This window comes from Fopius arisanus, unplaced genomic scaffold, assembly GCF_000806365.1.
Source record: "Fopius arisanus strain USDA-PBARC FA_bdor unplaced genomic scaffold, ASM80636v1 scaffold00107, whole genome shotgun sequence".
NCBI classification, from domain to species: Eukaryota; Metazoa; Arthropoda; class Insecta; order Hymenoptera; family Braconidae; genus Fopius; species Fopius arisanus.
The window spans coordinates 359,412-365,390 of NW_011887846.1; the positions used below are offsets into that span (position 1 = coordinate 359,412).

Sequence of the window (5,979 nt, forward strand, 5' to 3'; positions counted from 1 at the left end):
CCAGCCCTTCGCCATCAAAACCTCCTGTCCTCTTCATCGCCCACTCAACTCCCCCCCGCCGCTCTGTTTACAATGGACCCGACATCATGTAAAACTCTTTGATACTTTTCAACTTATTGTTTATAGCCTTAGTCTAAACCTCATTTTTATTACTTATTACGGAGCAATCTTCATTTTTTTGTTATGGTTTAGGAGTTATTAGAGGATTCTGGTTGAATATGTATTCAAATTTCTTTTAATCTTACATTTTTAAGAAAATATTCCGAGGGGTCAAAGTTGAAGGTCGAAACGATATTTGACCTTCAATTTTGACCCCTTGGAATATTTTTTTATTGTTATTGATCAATAGTTTGTAGAATATTCTGTATTCGTGTATTTATTGGTGGGATATTTTCGGGGAAATCTCACATTTTTAAGAAAATATTTTGAGGGGTTAAAATTGAAGGTTAAATATTGATTTGACCACCATTTTTGACCCCTTGGAATATCTTTTTGCATGTTATTGTTCAGTAGTTAATAGAATATCCGGTCTTCGCGCTTGTATTGGTGAGATGTCTTGTCACACATATTACATCTTTAAAAAAATATTTCGAGGGTTAAATTTGAAGGTCAAATATTGATATTTGACCTTCAATTTTGACCCCTTGGAATTTTGTTTGGTTGTAAAATCCAGGATTTTGAAAATTATGTAACTATGCTATATATAGTTGTTAATTTATTATTTACAGACTTAATTGAAGCATTCCTTTTATTATTTATGATAGACCAATTTTTATTTTGAGGTTGATGTTCAGTAATTATTAGAATGTTCTGTCTGAATCTTTATAACTGAGTTTTCTTAATAAGGTTACATTTTTCAGAAAATATTGAGAGGATCAAAGTTGAAGGTCAAATAAGGATTTGACCTTCAATTTTGACCCTTCAACACTTAGTTTGATATTCTTCGGGCAATTATTGGTGAGATATTTTGTGAAAAATGTTACGTCTTCAAGAAAACATTCCGAGGGGTTAATATTAAAGGTCAAATCGATATTTAATCGATAATCCAAAAAATATAACAAAAGGTTAAATTTCAAGGTCAAATACCGATATTTGACCTTCAATTTCGACTCTTCGATGTAATTGTTTCGTTGTTATCGTTCAATAGTTAGTTGACTATTTTTCAGGCATCTATTGGCGATATCTTTTCTGATTAATGTTACGTCTTCAAGAAAATATTCCGAAGGGTTAATATTGAAGGTCAAGTCGATAATCATTTCTCTTCAACGCAGAAAAAGGATTGAAATATCAATTTATTGTTAAGAAACATCTCGTGCTCAAAAACATAACATTCTTCAAAAAATATCCAGAAATAAATACGGATGGCCTATTAAATTAAATTAAATTGTTCTCCCCAAAACAATTCAACTAATAAAATACTCCCTAACAAAAACATCAACCGAAGAATGCAATTCGATAAAATAAAAATTCACCAGTGATAACCGAAAATTTGCAAATAATAGTACCAGTAATTTATTTTGCATTCTTGAATACATGAAATTCATTAATGCAACGGCTCTACTTACAGCAGTAAAAAAAATATAATAAAAATTTGAAACAATAGTTGAACAATTTGCTAATAAACAAAGTTTTTATTTCCTGGGAAATAATTTCAGCCGGATTACGACAGGTCAGTTATCCTCAGCATAAATTGAGAATAGACAGACCCTGAGGAGACAAATACCGTATGAAAGACGCACGCACTTGCGCTGAATTACGCAGAGGGTGGGGGGGAAGGCAGGGGGAGGAGGAGGGGGGGGGGCACAAAGGTAAATTGTTGAGGGGATAATGAGGAGGGGTAAAGAGAGGGGATGAGGGAAACGAGTCGAGGAGGAAAGAGGTAGAATCGAAGAGCAGTCACGAGTGTTTTGTGATAGTGTTGGTAGAAAGGAACTGTTTCGTACCTCAGGAGGAGGTGGAGGGCACCTGTTACAACTTTCAAGTCCAAACGACTTGTACCGAGCAGTCACAATCCCCAATCCACCGTCGTTTTCCTCATTATTTTTATTTACGAGGGAATAATACGACTTTCATCATCACCATTCACTCCACTGAACATCAATTAATTCAATGCACTCAGAAAAATAATTGGTGAATTGAAATAAAAATTGTTTTCAAAGTAACAAATTAAATTAATAAATAGTCGCAACAGATATGTGGTTGCAAGTGCTAGATGTAGAATTAAATGAATTTTTTTAAAAGGAATAATTTAAATTTTCAAGGTCAATTGAAACTTTACTTGTTTGCAAAAATTCAAATTTGAAATTAGTATTCGTTGAAATATGCCTGAGGATGCAGTCAATTTACAAACATATTTAGTAGCCTCGACTAATTATTTGTCTTCATATATTAAGATTAAAGAAATAGTTTTTAATTTCTTAATAATCACAAAAAATTAATGTAATGAAATTGAATAATTTATTTTTCTGTTTTGATTTTATATATTCATTTATTTTCCCTGCATATTCGTTGAGAAAGATTAAATTAGGATGAATCAATCAAGAGTATAATTTTACAATATTTTTTTCTCAGGATAATTATTGGCTCTACAATTAAATACCGAAGCACCTTTTTTTAGACAATTTAATCGGCTGCAAAAAGGTTGTTTTGATCGAGATAAATCGGTGATTAATCGAGATTTCAGAGGGAGATAAGTCGGATTTTAGTGGAGGTAAATAGATTGATAAATATCGATTGATCTCAGATACTATTGATTTTAAAAGGAAACGTAAAGAGATGTGTTTCTTTGAAATTGAGTCATCTGACTTAAAGATCAATCAAAATATATTGAAATCGATATTTTCGAACATAAATAAATTCATAATTTTTTTTCAATTAATTATAAACATTTTCTATTTGCAGTGCCACCAGCTCTTCCCGTTTATCTCGAAAACTATTGATTTTATAAAAAAATGTCACAAGTCCTTTTTCCTCGGAAATTCAATAAACAACAAAAAAGTCCCCTGACATTTTCCCCTAAAACAAAAAATTCTCGATATAAATCGGTAAATTTCGCAATTGCGGTTGAATTCCGTTTTTTTATAGTTGCGGGTGAATTTCTCTGGCGTTTGTTAATTCTCACCAGTAGAAATTCAATAAGAATTGTCTGAAACCCCAAAGGAAGGGGTAATACGGGTCAAAGCTGAATAAGCGCATCTCCAGTCGCTCGTGCCTTTCAGCAAATTACGTAAGTTGTGAGGAACGAGCACTCGTTTTTCATGCTAAAGGCGATTTCAGCTGATACGACACAATGTGGCTGTTTTTTTACCTCTCTTTTTTTTTTGTTTCATGCGTAATGGGTTGATAGGTGCGGAACGACACACGCGAGCTGTGGAATTATTAAAAAAAAAATGCCACGAGGTGGGGGAAAGATTCAATGAAGAGCGCGACATTGAGGCCGGGGGAGAGGATAATAATGCCAATATCAGAGCAATTGGTGGGGGTAGAGAGGGGAGGGGGGATGAGGGGATTTGGGCGAAAGTTGCGTAAATGTCGTTTTCGTTTTGCATGGAATCGGGTCAGCGAGTCATTTCAATTTTCAAACTGTTTTTATTTTATTTATATTTGATGAATTGTGAAGGGCCATTCGGTGGAATGACCCCTGACCTTTTCATCCTCGCGAAACCGTTATCCCTGACTTGCCGATTCGAGGCGCTTTCCCATTATTTTCAATTGCTCATTCCTGGGGAAAATGTTTGGAGAAGATTGTAATATTCTGTGGAGTTTTTGGAGGGAAAATTTCTTAATGACCAGTAATCTCGGGAATTATTGATTCTAGGAGGAAATGTCATCGGCCCTTTTTTGTTGGAAATTTCATTGGATGTAAAAAAGGTCTTTGAAATTTTTGTGCAAAAACTGACAGTTTTCAAGATAAATAACTTTGATGTCAGGAATTTTTCAAATTTTAGTATAAAAATTGAAAAATCTCACTGATTTTTGTGATTTATCCCGAAAAATATTAGATTTAGAAGAAAATGTCAAAAGACCTTTTTTCTGGGAAATCGAATGAACTATAAAAAAGTCTTCTGTCGTTTCCACCGTAAACCATAATCTCACGCGTTTTTCAAACATGAATGGGAATAATTCACCACTTGACAGCTGCATTGTTAATTAATTATTCACGCCACTTCAATTAGCATTCAATCGCGGTTTAGTTTTGTTTTGCACATTGAAATGGGAAACCCGGTGATTCTAGAAGATTCCACTTTCCTGAATGATCTCAACGAGATGAATTACTAGACCACGAGTGACTCATGCCGTCTCCCCTCGATTTTTTGCGACGAAAAAAAAACAAGATGTGAAAAGCCATGAGAACACCTGTCATCCACATCTACAGCCCCACCTTCAACCCTTAAACAGCCCCCAGAGGAATTTTAAAATCTGTAAAAATCATCAGTTAATTTCATTTAATTAACGAGCGCGCGCGTTGTAGCACGCGTGTGCACATGCATCCATATTATTCTGCATCGTGGCGTTGAGAAGCCGCGTGGAATTCCCGGACAATAACGGATTAAACGGGTGAACGATACGAACGCTGAAAAAGAATCACCCAATAAAATTTATTAACAAAACAGAGTGAAGTAGTTAATCGAGGTGCATCGACTCCGGTGAGTTTTTCAGAGATATCTCCAAAACTAAGGGAGATAATGAAATATTTGCCTGAAGCACTTTTGCGGAGCTCGGCAAGAGCTACGAAAAAGGATATTACAAAAATTCTGCTATCTCCCTCGGTTTCGGAGATATTTCCCAGAATGTTTCAGCAACGAAGTGGTAAAACACTTCAATCCAATTCTGATTGTTGATCAGTTTTCAGTGAATATGTTGGAATTCACGACTGATATCAAACTTTTTGTAACTACCTTTTTTGTAGCTCTTGCTTGGAGCTACAAAAAAGATGGTTACGAAGATTCAGTGTCTCCGTTAGTTTGGCAGATACGTGTGAAAAACTGGGAAATGAAATTGAAAATTTTTTAATACTAGAGTTTGGCGGGTTGTACTCTTGTAGAAAACGTATTTATTTTCCGAGGACTTGCCTCACCGGCCGGGAATGACCACCAGGCAATATTAATGGCAACTAACCTGTCGGAGACTACAGTAAATCCTCGGCTAATCCACCGTTGACGTCTTATCAATTATCGGTTTATTTTCGTGGAGAGTAAAAGCCTTTCCCTCGAATCTCTCACAACTCCAGCCCCCACTTTCCCTTTTAAATTCACAAATAATTTATCACTTATTACGATTCAATGCGGTTTAAATGTGTTGATTACCCCCCACCGGTGGATTTTTCTTGTCACTGGAGTTAATCCGGGCACCTCTCGACGTCTCTGCAAAAATTAATCAACACACGTCGTTACCAAAAGTCGATGTATTTCCTCGTACCAACGATTTGTACGAATTGTTGATTTATTATTATCAACAATGAAGATTTTTATTGTTGGATCTCTTGTGTTTGGTGGAAACAATCAAACTGGGCCCCTGGGGTGTTCGCAAAAATTGTCGCCCTGTCGCCCCCGACGCACCTCTAATTACGGAACTTGGAGGTTAATTAATTTAACGGGGCGAGGGGGGGAGGGATTTGTTGGGTTTTGTTTTAACGATGTTTTGATTTTTTAATGGTTGATTATTGTTGTATTAACTGATGCTTCACGATGCTCACTACCTCACTGGAGGAAAATGGCGGCCCCCGGACGCCCCGAGTGACTCGCGCGCGCCACCGATCACTCGCGGAAACACCCGAGACCCACCGATACCAACCGAATCTTCCATTTTACCCGCCAATTTTTGAATTAATACTTTATCCCACCCGTTGTTCTGATAATGATGATAATATCATTGTATGGCGACAGTGATATTATTACCAATATATCATAATATTGAATAAATATTACTTGGAAGTGTAATGATGAGGTGTGAATTTTCATCATAATAAAAATTGTGGTT

The 5,979-nt window shown here is 35.8% G+C and overlaps 1 protein-coding gene across 2 annotated transcripts in view; it reads right to left on the reverse strand.

Moving 5' to 3' along the window:
- The window catches only part of CtBP (C-terminal binding protein), a 17,212-nt gene extending 11,492 nt beyond the window's left edge, over nt 1-5,720 (reverse strand). For both annotated transcript variants that reach the window (XM_011312803.1, XM_011312802.1), the window contains exon 1: nt 5,119-5,720. The gene's annotated coding sequence lies outside the window, so the exon portion shown is untranslated. The remainder of the gene's footprint in view (nt 1-5,118) is intronic.
- Nucleotides 5,721-5,979: the final 259 nt, after the last annotated feature.